Here is a 14614-nt window from a genome sequence, read left to right on the forward strand (position 1 = left end):
AAATTTAAGGAGTTTTAAAGGTTAGCATTGAAAAGATTACTTTCCAGAAATCGAGACCACCACAGTTCCACAATTGGGACTGTGGTAGATAATCAGGACCACTTGGAAGCCTTTATTAGGAACAGCCCACACCCAGCCCAAATGCTGTCCTCAAAAACATTCCTCAGTTTCTCTAGCTGAATGTAATCTCTCCTTGAAATTTCCCTAGTTTTATATATCTATAGTTGACTCATGCTGTATTTATTTATACCTTGTTTAAAATTATTTATTGATTATTTATTGGTGTCATATCGCCCCTAAACTGGGACAGGATCTCTAACGGACTCATCTTTGTGCCACAACATGTAAGCCCAATAGGCAGGTGCTCACATATTTGCTGAAGGAACAGAGAAAGAACTGCGGAGAAAGACAAAAGCTCCTCTGAAGTTTTAGACTATAGAAGCAAAAATTATAGTAGCAAAAGATGAATGAGAAATTCTGTTCTAGTCCCAGTGAAGCAGGAAGGAAAGGGTTGCAAACTTGAGGTTGGTAAGGAAGAAATAATTACTGTGAATGCATTTAGCCACTCCCCTCTACTCAAAAATACTGGTAAACTGATTTTTATATTTGTTTAGAATTTAAATTAGAATTCTGTATCTTTATTTTTTGGAATTCTGTTGTTTTGCCTTAGTTTCTTAATAAAAAGTTAAACATTAACCACCTGTGATTGCTTACATTTAAAGACATTTTTTACACATTGGTTAGAAAAATTGGGGTGCCTTAATAGCCAGAGGTGGTGATGGAATTTACCTATAAATTCCATGGCTTTAATAATAGAATCCACATTCCCCATGTTTAGAATGGAAAGTGGACAGAGAACAGTAATTCACTAGGGTCTTATTTCCCAATTGCCTCTACCGCCCCCCACCCCACCCTCCTGCTGACATTTGATAATGCAGTTGTTTGCCAAGAATTATGAGAGACGGGCCTGCTATTCCTGAACTGGCTGAATACACGGCTCCTGTGATCCAAAAGCTTAAAAGAGAATCAGTTGATGATGTTGCTAAAGAAGTTGCCTGATATGTTAAAGTTCAAAGCATTTTAATTTTTTTTTTTTTTTTTGAGACAAAGTCTTGCTCTGTCACCCAGGCTGGAGAGCAGTTGATGTGCTCTCGGCTCACTGCAACCCCCGCCTCAGGTGATCTGTGTGCCTCGGCCTCCCAAAGTGCTGGGATTACAGGCATGAGCCACCGTGCCCAGCCCAAAGCATTTAAATTTTGTAAAAGAAAAATAGGTGTAAATGTTCTGTATTTGCCGCTTTGTTTAGTGGAAAGAGACGCCAGAGACAGCTTTACCAGTCTGTTGTCCTGATTTCTTTTTTGGATCCTCCCCCGAACTGTTTGCTTCTTATTTAATGTGTTCACTAAAATACTGTTGAGAGCAACGTGTTCTCTAGTCTCAGAATAATAGTTTGCTGAAAGAAGTAGCCCTTTAAGATTTAAGATTGTTATTCAGCTTTTGTATGTAGGAGTTCATGATGAGTGGCTCAAGAAGTAGGAATCATTTGGGGAGTTTCCTTAGGTCACCCTGTTGATAGTGTTTAATTTCTGTTTAAGGCAGGAAAACATTAAGAAAAGATTAGAGAAGTCAAGTCCTGTCTATGATACGATATGATACTTGTACACCATGTTATATTTCTGCCCCCTTTCCTGTATAAATAAAATGGGGATAAAATCAAGTCATGGTTTTGAGGTCATAGCTCCCTTAAGAAAGTCTCCCTGAAATAATGTATTAAAATTCTAGCGTCTCAAGTTAGATTCATTAGAGGCATATTGTAGTAGGAACAGACCAGATATCTTTGTTTATTTTAATACAGCTAACTTGTTCATATTCCCAACCCTTGTTTAAAGAGCATATGATTGATCTGTGCCCCCTTGTTGGTCATCTTCACCTTGGAAGGAAAGGAGGCTTAAGGTTGGAATGAGAGTTGTTGATGACATCTCTAACCCCTCAGTAGGCCAAAGAGTGATGTAGTTCATGATCAAATTGCCCAGAACAGCACGGACAGATGGCTACTTGCTAAAAGACATGTTGGTAGCAGAGACACTGCTCTGAGCAGAGACTGGTGGCAAAGCCCAGCGCAATCCACCCTTCTGAGCACAGCCTACAGGAACTTCAGTGCCGATGGAGTCACGGAGCTAACAGTGACTCCGTAGACCACTCTAGGTTTTACATGGCCATAGTTGAGCTTCTGAAATTTTGAAGGATCTCCCTGCCCACCCAGCTACTAGTCATCCACTTGGTAATGTAGAAAGAATGAAAAAGGCAGGAAAGATAATTCATCAAATTATTTTCTAACATCCGTTATATACCAGGCTTTTACCAGGTACTAGAGATGGAAAGATGAGAAGGAAAAAGCGAAGTTGCTGACAAGCTTCTGTGAAAGCAAATGTGGAAACAGACTACTGTGAAACTGAGGTAACTGCTTTAACGAAATTACAGGTGAGGTCCAGGGTGGCATAGGAGAGGGGATAGTTAACCTGGGGCGATGTTTAAGCTGAGCTTAGAAGATAGTAGGTGGGAGCTAATGAGGATAAATCCACTGTTCCAGGCAAGTGGGATAGGACGTGCTATGATACGGAGGCACAGATAGGTCCGCCATGTCTGGAACCATGCTGGACAAGTGGTGGGGGAGGGCATGGAACAGGGAAATTGCGTCTGGATTATCATTGCCATACTAAATAGTTTGGGTTTTGTCTATTTCTTCATGGGGGAAGCCATTCAAAGGTTTTCAGCAGGGGCATGATTAGCTACAAAAAGTAATATCTGAAAGGTGGGAGTCAGGAGGTCTAGGCATAAAATGATCAGGACCTAAATAAGGTGACTAAAGATGGAGGAGGGATGTATTCAAGAGAACGCAGGAACACATGTGCACACCATTTGTATGTCAAGAGTGAGAAGCTTTTTGGTGCAGACATTTGAGAGAATAAGGTACTGCTTATTAAGAAAGGGTATTGAAAAGGAGGAATAGATTGGGAGGTGAGGGGCCGAGCGCAGTGGCTCACACCTGTAATCCCAGCACTTTGGGAGGCTGAGGTGGGCAGATCACCTGAGGCCAGGAGTTCGAGACCAGCCTGGCCAACGTGGTGAAACCCTGCCTCTACTAAAAATACAAAAATTAGTCGGTTGTGGTGGCAGGTGCCTGTAATCCCAGCTACTTGGGAGGCTGAGGCAGGAGGATCACTTGAGCCCGGGAGGTGGATGTTGCAGGGAGCCGAGATCACGCCATTGCAGCCTGGGTGACAGAGCGAGACTCTGTCTCAAAAAAAAAGATTGGGGGGTGAGGGTGACGAGTGCGGTTTTGAGCATGTTAAATCGGAGGTGGAAATACAGAAAAGGCAGCTGGAACTAGTGAGCCTGGAGTTAAGGAGATCGGCAGCCAGCTGGATGGGAGAGCTGCTGGTGTGGCGCGTTCCTCACTGGCTGTACCGGCTCCACGGTCCAGCAGGTAGAGCGAGGGAGGCGGGCCTGCAATACCCTCAAAGGACAACCAACTGCCTTCTCAACCGTGACTCTGCCAACTAAAGGCTGCGGGGGTGTTTTGTTGTTTCGGGATTTTTTTTTTCTTACATACCCCACACCTCTGAATAACAATCCTAGCAGTTCAATTTTTTTTTTTTTTTTCTTGGAGACAGAGTCTTGCTCTGTTGCCCAGGCTGGATAGGAGTGGCGCGATCTCAGCTCACTGCAACCTCCGCCTCCCGGGTTCCAGCCATTCTCCTGCCTGAGCCTCCCGAGTAGCTGGGACCACAGGCGCCCGCCACTACGCTCAGCTAATTTTTGTATTTTTAGTAGAGATGGAGTTTCACCGTGTTAGCCAGGATGGTCTTGATCTCTTGACCTCGTAATCTGCCCGCCTCGGCCTCCCAAAGTGCTGGGATTGCAGGCGTGAGCCACTGCGCCCAGCCTCAGTTCAAAATTTTTAGGTGCCTCTTTTTAATTTTTGGAGAAGCTCAGCAATGTTCTATCATTTTGGTCTTGAGGCAAGACCACTGGATCAACAGCACAGGACTCATGCGGTCTAAGTCCTGGGGGGGCTGCTGGTCACGACGCAATTCCCGAGCAGATGTCTTCCTTCCTGGGGCTGTTGCTGAGGCTGACCTAGCTCAATGCTTCTCATTTTGGGATGCCCACTAGAATCACCTGGGGAGTTTTTTATTTCTTTAAATTAGCTTTATTGAGATAATAACTGACATCAAATAAGCTATACATATTTACCAGTGCACAATTTGATAAGCTTTGATGTATGTATATATCCATCACAATCAAGATAGCCTATATGTGGGAAGCTTTTAAAAGATAAGATGCAGCCGGGTGCGGTGGCTCACGCCTGTAATCCCAGCACTTTGGGAGGCCGAGGCAGGCGGATCACCTGAGGTCGGGAGTTCGAGACCAGCCTGACCAGCATGGAGAAACCCCGTCTCTACTAAAAATACAAAAATTAGCCGGGTGTGGTGGCGCGTGCCTGTTATCCCAGCTACTCGGGAGACTGAGGCAGGAGAATCATTTGAACTCGGGAGGGGAAGGTTGCAGTGAGCTGAGATCGAGCCATTGCACTCCAGCCTGGGCAACAAGAGCAAAACTCCTTCTCAAAATAAATAAATAAGATGCCCTAGCAAATTAAATTCCATGGAGTAGTAGAGTGGAGTTTTGTTTGTTTGTTTTTGTTGTTGTTTTTTTTTGAGACAGAGTCTCACTCTCTCCCAGGCTGGAGTGCAGTGGCCCGATCTCGGCTCGCTGTAAGCTCTGCCTCCCGAGTTCACGCCATTCTCCTGCCTCAGCCTCCCAAGTAGCTGGGACTACAGGCGCCCGCCACCACGCCCAGCTAATTTTTTGCATTTTTAATAGAGACGGGGTTTCACCATGTTAACCAGGATGGTCTCAATCTCCTGATCTCGTGATCCACCCCCCTCGGCCTCCCAAAGTGCTGGGATTACAGGTGTGAGCCAACGCACCCAGCCTTTTGTTTGTTTTTAAGTCTCCAGGTACTTCTCCCCTGAACTAGGAGACCACCATTCAGGAGTGACATTTGAGCAGCCTCAAGTGGAGGCAAAAATCTCTGGTTTATTTTATGTTATGATTTGATTATTTTATTTCATTTTATTTTATTTTATTTATTTTATTTTTTGAGACGGAGTCTCACTCTGTTGCCTAGGCTGGAATACAGTGGCGCGATCTTGGCTCACTGGAACCTTTGCCTCCTGGCTGCAAGCGACTCTCCTGCCGCAGCCTCTTGAGTAGCTGGGATTACAGGCAAGTGCCACCATGCCCAGCTAAATTTTGTATTTTTAGTAGAGACGGGGTTTCACCATGTTGGTCAGGCTGGTCTCGAACTCCTGACCTTGTGATCCACCCGCCTGGGCCTCCCAAAGTGCAGGGATTACAGACGTGAGCCACCGTGCCAGGCAAAAATCTCTGGTTTATAACCAGGAAAATTGTATGAGAAAAAAGAGCTCTAGCTCTAGAGACCAAGAGCAAGGTGATGGCAGTGCCAGAGTGAGCACCTAAGGCAAGACTGTCTCTTCTGTGGGTCTTTCTATGGCCCTTAGTGAGCTGAAGTGAGGCTGTCATTTAAAAGCGGTTCTAGCCTGGGTGCGGTGGCTCACGCCTGCCATCCCAGCACTTTGGGAGGCCAAGGCGGACAGATTATGAGATCAGGAGTTCAAGATCAGCCTGGCGAACATGGTGAAACCCCAGCTCTACTAATAATACAAAAATTAGCCGGGTGTGGTGGTGGGTGCCTGTAATCCCAGCTACTCGGGAGGCTGAGGCAGGAGAATCGCTTGAACCCAGGAGGCAGAGGTTGCTGTGAGTCAAGATGGTGCCACTGCACTCCAGCCTGGGCCACACAGCGAGACTCCATCTCAGAAAAAAAAAAAAAAAAAGAGGTGTCCTTATCAGGATTCTTTCAGGAATTAGTGATTTGGTCCTTCCTATATCGGAGTGGCAATGACATTTGGGTGCCTAACCAAAGCTGAGCAGCTGCACCTGTGGTTTGTCACATCTTAAAATCAAACTTCTTACCTCTCATAAAAGGAGATATAATGATTGAAAATTGCTACAGGAAAGAAACAATAAAACCTAATGTCATGGGCTGAGTTGCATCCCCTTGAAAATTTATATGTTGAAATCCTCCAGTACCGCAGAATGTGACCTTATTTGTAAATGGGGTCATCACAGATGTAACTAGTTAAGATGAGGTCATACCAGAAAAGACTGGGTCCCTAATTTAAGATAACTGGTATCCTTATGAAAAAGAGATTTAGACGCAGACATGCACACAGGGAGGATCCCATGTGAAGATGAAGGCAGCGATCAGGGCCATCCAGCAGAAGCCAAGTGCCAAAAACTGCCAGCAAACCAACAGAAACCGGGCAGCGGCGCGGAGCAGATTCTTCCGCACCACCCTCAGAGGAAACCAGCCCTGCTGACACCTTCATCTCAGACTTCTAGCCTCCAGGACTGTGGGACGATACTTTTTTCTTCTTTTTTTTTGAGACGGAGTCTCGCTCTGTCGCCCAGGCTGGAGTGCAGTGGTGCAATCTTGGCTCACTGCAAGCTCCGCCTCCCAGGTTCAAGCAATTCTCCTGTCTCAGCCTCCTGAGTAGCTGGGATTACAGGCACCCCCACCACGCCCGGCTAATTTTTGTATTTTTAGTAGAGACGCGGTTTCACCATATTGGTCAGGCTCGTCTTGAACTCCTGACCTTAGGTGATCCTCCTGCCTCGGCCTCCCAAAGTGCTGGGATTACAGGCGGGAGCCACTGCGCCCGGCAAGGGACGATACATTTTTGTTGTTGAAGCCACCAACTTTGTGGTACTTTGCTGTGGCAACCCTAGGAAACACACCTTTTAATTTTTCTCTCTACCAATTCTATTTCTTTCTGGAGGCAACTTTGATTTTGTGTTTGGTTGTTCGCCGGAACCACGGGAAAGGCCAGGAACAGTTTTAAGGTGTTAAGGTTTGTTGGAAGGTCTTTGTCAGGTTGCATTCGTAACCCAGTGTTTGTAAAGTACTTAGTGTAGTGGTTAGGGGCATGGATTCTGGGGTCATGAATTCAAACCCACGTTCTACTACTTACTAGTTCTGTGACCCTGGGTGGGACATTTGATCCCTCCAAGCCTCAGTTCCCTTATCTGTAAAATGGGCGGGGGGAATCGTGCTACTTACTTTAAAAGGTGATGTGAGCATTACATGAAATGCACATCGAGCCACTTAGAACAGTGCCAGGAGTGTAGTAAGTATTCACTGTATTTCTCATTATTATTACTGAACTGTTCTATTATAGGTAAGTATCATTAGGAGCCAACCATGGAAGAAAAGCAATTTTAGTCACTAAAAAAAAAAAAAAAAATTGTGGTGAAATATAAAACATTCCATTCATCTGGTTCTAAAATTAAGAATAGGAAACATTTTAAAATAGGAAATGTTTTAAAATTTAGGAAACATTTAAAAATATTCAAAGCAACAGAACCTGAGGTAGTACAAGCAAAATAAGTTTATTTTAGAGATACAGGGCTGGCTCCCAGAGATCAATAGCAGGAATGCCTTGTTTTTCATGAGGAAGTTGGACAAAGCAATGGAAAGCCATCAGGAGCCTGGGAATACCACCTCTTCCTTATTCCCGAGACATTTCTTCATTCTTTCCCCAAACTTCCTCTTCTACATAGTCCACGTTGTGAAAAATGGCCACCCACACTTCTCCCCTCCATCCAAGAGATCACCTCGGGGTCTCAGATAGACTCCAATTCCTACTACTGGTCCAATCAGCTATGGCCATGGGATGGGGAGCGGGCTCACACAGTACCTAGGATGCCACTAGAGTCTCAGCCCTACGACTCTGCGGCTGGGGGATGAGGGGGAGGGAAGTCATAAAGAAGAGAGAATGGGTACTGCAGGAAGACACTAATAAACGTGCTTCCTCCCACCCCCAAAGTTTGGCCATATGAGGAATAGCACATTTGAGGACTCCCCAGAAGAAAAACGACAAAGGAGGCTGAAAGGAGTGAAGAGGAAAAAAGATACAGAGGGGAGAGCAAGGTAACCCCATCAAGTACTGGAGACTCACAGCAAGACAGCCACCTAGAGGGGGAGCGCGGCGTCTCGGTGTAAGACTCAGGATGGTGCCTTGCCCAGCCTCTGCCCTGAGAAGCAACAGACACTACCTGCGCTGTCAGGGGCTGTGTCTGAGCAGGAGCTGGTTTGCTAAATCAAGGGCAAGAAGAGAAAGCTCAGGTCTTTTGGATCTTGAAGAAACTGTACTTCTTACCTCGTCCTTCTCTTCTCTGTTTTAAAGGAGAGACTAAAGAATGGTGAGGTTTGAAACTCAGAGGAAAACCAGCTTGGTGATCTGTTTTTTGTTTAGCTGATACGAAATCATTCACACCCAGCAGCTCACTGCCTGCTTATTTTAAGCATGAAAAATGAGGGTAATAAGTTTCTCCCTCTCTTGTGGGAATTATGTTCATATCTTTCACTGGACTCCTTTCCTACACACCCAGAGCTTAATTTTGGTTACTTTTGGAATACTAAAATGAACTGAGGGTCCCAGCCTGGAAGGGAGTTTGGTGATGAGGTGAAATGAAGAAGTATTTTAGGGCAAGGATGGCAACGGAATTCAAATCCTCTGCCGTGACACCCAAGTGAAATGCTCTGCTTCTCACAGAGTGACACTTAGAGCTGTGGGTTTTGAGACAGATAGAAAAGAATCTCTCTTGGTTTTTTTGTTTGTTTGTTTTTTGAGATAGAGTTTCGCTGTTGTTGCCCGGGCTGGAGTGCAGTGGTGCAATCTCGGCTCACTGCAACCTCTGCCTCCCAGGTTCAAGCGATTCTCCTGCCTCAGCCTCCCAAGTAGCTGGGATTACAGATGCCCGCCACCACGCCCAGCTAATTTTGTATTTTTAGTAGAAACAGGCTTTCTCCATGTTGGTCAGGCTGGTCTCGAACTCCCAACCTCAGGTGATCCACCCGCCTTGGCTTCCCAAAATGCTGGGATTACAGGCATGAGCCACTGCGCCTGGTTGAAAAGGATCTCTTGTAGGAAGATGGAACCCAGAGGGGCTTAAGAGGACCTACCGCACCCGCAGGCCTCCTCTCCCTGCACAAAAACATATGCGTCCCCTGATTTCATGACCAGTTGTCATGAAATCACACCCAAGTCCCTCACTTAGGAACCCCCATGAGGAGTTAAACTATTCACTTGCCGGGCATGGTGGCTCATGCCTGTAATCCCAACACTTTGGGAGGCTGAGACAGGTGGACTACCTGAGGTCAGGAGTTCGAAACCAGCCTGGCCAAGATGGCAAAACCCCGTCTCTACTAAAAATACAAAAATTACCCCCTCTCCCCTCTCCCCTCCCCCCTCCCCTCTCTCCCCTCTCCCCTCTTTCCACGGTCTCCCTCTGATGCCGAGCCAAAGCTGGACTGTACTGCTGCCATCTCAGCTCACTGCAACCTCCCTGCCCGATTCTCCTGCCTCAGCCTGCCGAGTGCCTGCGATTGCAGGCGTGCGCCGCCATGCCTGACTGGTTTTCGTATTTTTTTGGTGGAGACGGGGTTTCGATGTGTCGGCTGGGCTGGTCTCCAGCTCCTAACCGCGAGTGATCCGCCAGCCTCGGCCTCCCGAGGTGCCGGGATTGCAGACGGAGTCTCGTTAACTCAGTGCTCAATGGCGCCCAGGCTGGAGTGCAGTGGCGTGATCTCGGCTCGCTACAACCACCTCCCAGCCGCCTGCCTTGGCCTCCCTAAGTGCCGAGATTGCAGCCTCTGCCTGGCAGCCACCCCGTCTGGGAAGTGAGGAGCGTCTCCGCCTGACTGCCCATCGTCTGGGATGTGAGGAGCCCCTCTGCCTGGCTGCCCAGTCTGGAAAGTGAGGAGCGTCTCTGCCCGGCCGCCATCCCATCTAGGAAGTGAGGAGCGCCTCTTCCCGGCTGCCATCACATCTGGGAAGTGAGGAGCGCCTCTTCCCGGCCGCCATCACATCTGGGAAGTGAGGAGCGTCTCTGCCCGGCCGCCCATCGTCTGAGATGTGGGGAGCACCTCTGCCCTGCCGCCCCGTCCGGGATGTGAGGAGTGTCTCTGCCCGGCCGCCCTGTCTGAGAAGTGAGGAGACCCTCTGCCTGGCAACCGCCCCGTCTGAGAAGTGAGGAGCCCCTCCGCCCGGCAGCCACCCCGTCTGAGAAGTGAGGAGCGTCCTCCCTCCTCGTCTGGGAGGGAGGTGGGGGGGTCAGCCCCCCGCCTGGCCAGCCGCCCCGTCCGGGAGGTGAGGGGCACCTCTGCCCGGCCGCCCCTACCGGGAAGTGAGGAGCCCCTCTGCCCGGCCAGCCGCCTTGTCCGGGAGGGAGGTGGGGGGGTCAGCCCCCCACCTGGCCAGCCACCCCGTCCGGGAGGCGAGGGGTGCCTCTGCCCGGCCACCCCTACTGGGAAGTGAGGAGCCCCTCTGCCCGGCCAGCCGCCCCGTCCAGGAGGGAGGTGGGGGGGTCAGCCCCCCTCCCGGCCAGCCGCCCCATCCGGGAGGGAGGTGGGGGGGTCAGCCCCCCGCCCGGCCAGCCGCCCCGTCCGGGAGGGAGGTGGGGGGATCAGCCCCCCGCCTGGCCAGCCGCCCCGTCCGGGAGGGAGGTGGGGGGATCAGCCCCCTGCCCGGCCAGCCGCCCTGTCCAGGAGGTGGGGGGGGCGCCTCTGCCCGGCCGCCCCTACTGGGAAGTGAGGAGCCCCTCTGCCCGGCCAGCCGCTCTGTCTGGGAGGGAGGTGGGGGGGTCAGCCCCCGGCCCGGCCAGCCGCCCCGTCCGGGAGGGAGGTGGGGGGTCAGCCCCCCGCCCGGCCAGCCGCCCCGTCCGGGAGGGAGGTAGGGGGGTCAGCCCCCCGCCCGGCCAGCCGCCCCGTCCGGGAGGGAGGTGGGGGGATCAGCCCCCCGCCCGGCCAGCCACCCTGTCCGGGAGGTGAGGGGCGCCTCTGCCCGGCCGCCCCTACCGGGAAGTGAGGAGCCCCTCTGCCCAGCCAGCCGCTCTGTCTGGGAGGGAGGTGGGGGGGTCAGCCCCCAGCCCGGCCAGCCGCCCCGTCCGGGAGGGAGGTGGGGGGGTTAGCCCCCCGCCTGGCCAGCCGCCCCATCCGGGAGGTGAGGGGCGCCTCTGCCCGGCCGCCCCTTCTGGGAAGTGAGGAGCCCCTCTGCCCGGCCAGCCGCCCCGTCCGGGAGGGAGGTGGGGGGGTCAGCCCCCCGCCCGGCCAGCCGCCCCGTCCGGGAGGGAGGTGGGGGGGTCAGCCCCCCGCCCGGTCAGCCGCCCCGTCCGGGAGGGAGGTGGGGGGTCAGCCCCCCGCCCGGCCAGCTGCCCCGTCCGGGAGGGAGGTGGGGGGGTCAGCCCCCTGCCCGGCCAGCCGCCCCGTCCGGGAGGGAGGTGGGGGGGGTCAGCCCCCCGCCCGGCCAGCCGCCCCGTCCGGGAGGGAGGTGGGGGGATCAGCCCCCCGCCTGGCCAGCCACCCTGTCCGGGAGGTGAGGGGCGCCTCTGCCCGGCCGCCCCTACCGGGAAGTGAGGAGCCCCTCTGCCCGGCCAGCCGCCCCCTCCAGGAGGGAGGTGGGGGGGTCAGCCCCCCGCCGGGCCAGCCGCCCCGTCGGGGAAGTGAGGGGCGCCTCTGCCCGGCCGCCCCTACTGGGAAGTGAGGAGCCCCTCTGCCCGGCCAGCCGCCCTGTCCGGGAGGGAGGTGGGGGGTCAGCCCCCCGCCCGGCCAGCCGCCCTGTCCGGGAGGGAGGTGGGGGGGGTCAGCCCCCCGCCCGGCCAACCGCCCCGTCCGGGAGGTGAGGGGCGCTTCTGCCCGGCCGCCCCTACTGGGAAGTGAGGAGCTCCTCTGCCCGGCCACCACCCCATCTGGGAGGTGTACTCAACAGCTCATTGAGAACGGGCCGTGAAGACAATGGCGGTTTTGTGGAATAGAAAGGGAGGAAAGGTGGGGAAAAGATTGAGAAATCGGATGGTTGCTGTGTCTGTGTAGAAAGAGGTAGACATGGGAGACTTTTCATTTTGTTCTGTACTAAGAAAAATTCTTCTGCCTTGGGATCCTGTTGATCTGTGACCTTACCCCCAACCCTGTGCTCTCTGAAACATGTGCTGTATCCACTCAGGGTTGAATGGATTAAGGGCGGTGCAAGATGTGCTTTGTTAAACAGATGCTTGAAGGCAGCATGTTCGTTAAGAGTCATCACCACTCCTTAATCTCAAGTACCCAGGGACACAAACACTGCGGAAGGCCGCAGGGTCCTCTGCCTAGGAAAACCAGAGAACTTTGTTCACTTGTTTATCTGCTGACCTTCCCTCCACTATTGTCCTGTGACCCTGCCAAATCCCTCTCTGTGAGAAACACCCAAGAATGATCAATAAAAAAGAAAAAAAAAAAAATACAAAAATTAGCCGGGCATGGTGGTGGGCACCTGTAATCCCAGCTACTCGGGAGGCTGAGGAAGGAGAATCGCTTGAAGCTGGGAGGCGGAGGTTGCAGTGAGCCAAGATCGCACCACTGCACCCCAGCCCGGGCGACAGTGAGACTCAGTCTCAAAAAACAAAAACAAAAACAAAACAAAACAAAAAAACACCGTTGCCTGCAGCTTCCCTGCCCATAAAGAAACGCATGCTATAGTGAAGGAAAGGGGTACAGCCTTGTCTTCTGTGCATCTGTCTTCCAAGGCCTTATCAGAAGTGGCTGGTGGACAATTTATGATTGAGGTCTTCTTACCTCTTTTCCCATCATAATCATGACTAGCAGCAAGAATGGAACATGTAGAGCCCTAGTCTAGGCAATCAATATAGCACTCACATTCCTTTGACTCAGCCCCTCCTCCATGGAATATGCAGCGCGGGTACTGTTAGTGTGTCTGGAATTGGTGGGTTCTTGGTCTCACTGACTTCAAGAATGAAGCCGCGGACCCTCGCGGTGAGTGTTACAGCTCATAAAAAGCAGCGTGGACCCAGTGAGCAGCAGCAAGATTTATTGCAAAGAGCCAAAGAACAGAGCTTCCACACTATGGAAGGGGACCGGAATGGCTTGCCGCTGGTGGCTCGGGCAGCCTGCTTTTATTCTCTTATCTGGCCCCACCCACATCCTGCTGATTGGTAGAGCCGAGAGGCCTGTTTTGACAGGGTGCTGATTGGTGCGTTTACAATCCCTGAGCTAGATACAAAGGTTCTCCACGTCCCCATCAGATTAGTTAGATACGGAGTTTCCACACACAGGTTCTCCAAGGCCCCACCAGAGCAGCTAGATACAGAGTGTCGATTGGTGCACTCACAAACCCTGAGCTAAACACAGGGTGCTGATTGGTGTGTTTACAAACCTTGAGCTAGATACAGAGTGTGGATTGGTGTGTTTACAATCCCTGAGCTAGACATAAAGGTTCTCCAAGGCCCCACCAGAGCAGCTAGATACAGAGTGCCGATTGGTGCACTCACAAACCCTGAGCTAAACACAGGGTGCTGATTGGTGTGTTTACAAACCTTGAGCTAGATACAGAGTGTGGATTGGTGTGTTTACAATCCCTGAGCTAGACATAAAGGTTCTCCAAGGCCCCACCAGAGCAGCTAGATACAGAGTGCCGATTGGTGCACTCACAAACCCTGAGCTAAACACAGGGTGCTGATTGGTGTGTTTACAAACCTTGAGCTAGATACAGAGTGTGGATTGGTGTGTTTACAATCCCTGAGCTAGACATAAAGGTTCTCCAAGGCCCCACCAGAGTAGCTAGATACAGAGTGCCGATTGGTGCACTCACAAACCCTGAGCTAAACACAGGGTGCTGATTGGTGTGTTTACAAACCTTGAGCTAGATACAGAGTGTGGATTGGTGTGTTTACAATCCCTGAGCTAGACATAAAGGTTCTCCAAGACCCCACCAGACTCAGGAGCCCAGCTGGCTTCACCCAGTGGATCCCGCACCGGGGCTGCAGGTGGAGCTGCTTGCCAGTCCTGCGCGTGCGCCCGCACTCCTCAGCCCTTGGGTGGTCGATGGGACTGGGCATGGTGGAGCAGGGGGTGGCGCTCGTCGGGGAGGCCCGGGCCGCACAGGAGCCCACGGAGGGGGTGGGAAGCTCAGGCATGGCGGGCTGCAGGTCCCGAGCCGTGCCCCGTGGGAAGGCAGCTAAGGCCCGGTGAGAAATCGAGCACAGCGCTGGTGGGCTGGCACTGCTGGGGGACCCAGTACACCCTCTGCAGCCGCTGGCCCAGGTGCTAAGTCCCTCATTGCCCGGGGCCAGCAGGGCTGGCCGGCTGCTCCGAGTGCGGGGCCCGCCAAGCCCACGCCCACCCGGAATTCCAGCTGGCCCGCAAGCGCCGCACGCAGCCCCGGCTACCGCTCGTGCCTCTCCCTCCACACCTCCCTGCAAGCTGAGGGAGTGGGCTCCGGTCTTGGCCAGCCCAGAAAGGGGCTCCCACAGTGCAGTGGTGGGCTGAAGGGCTCCTCAAGTGCCGCCAAAGTGGGAGCCCAGGCAGAGGCGGGCCGAGAGCAAGCGAGGGCTCTGAGGACTGCCAGCACGCTGTCACCTCTCATTAGGACTCTGCAGCATGGGTACTGTTAGGACTCTGCAGCGCGGGTAC

The sequence above is a fragment of the Pan troglodytes genome, chromosome 2 (genome assembly GCF_028858775.2).
Source record: "Pan troglodytes isolate AG18354 chromosome 2, NHGRI_mPanTro3-v2.0_pri, whole genome shotgun sequence".
Lineage (NCBI taxonomy): Eukaryota > Metazoa > Chordata > Mammalia > Primates > Hominidae > Pan > Pan troglodytes.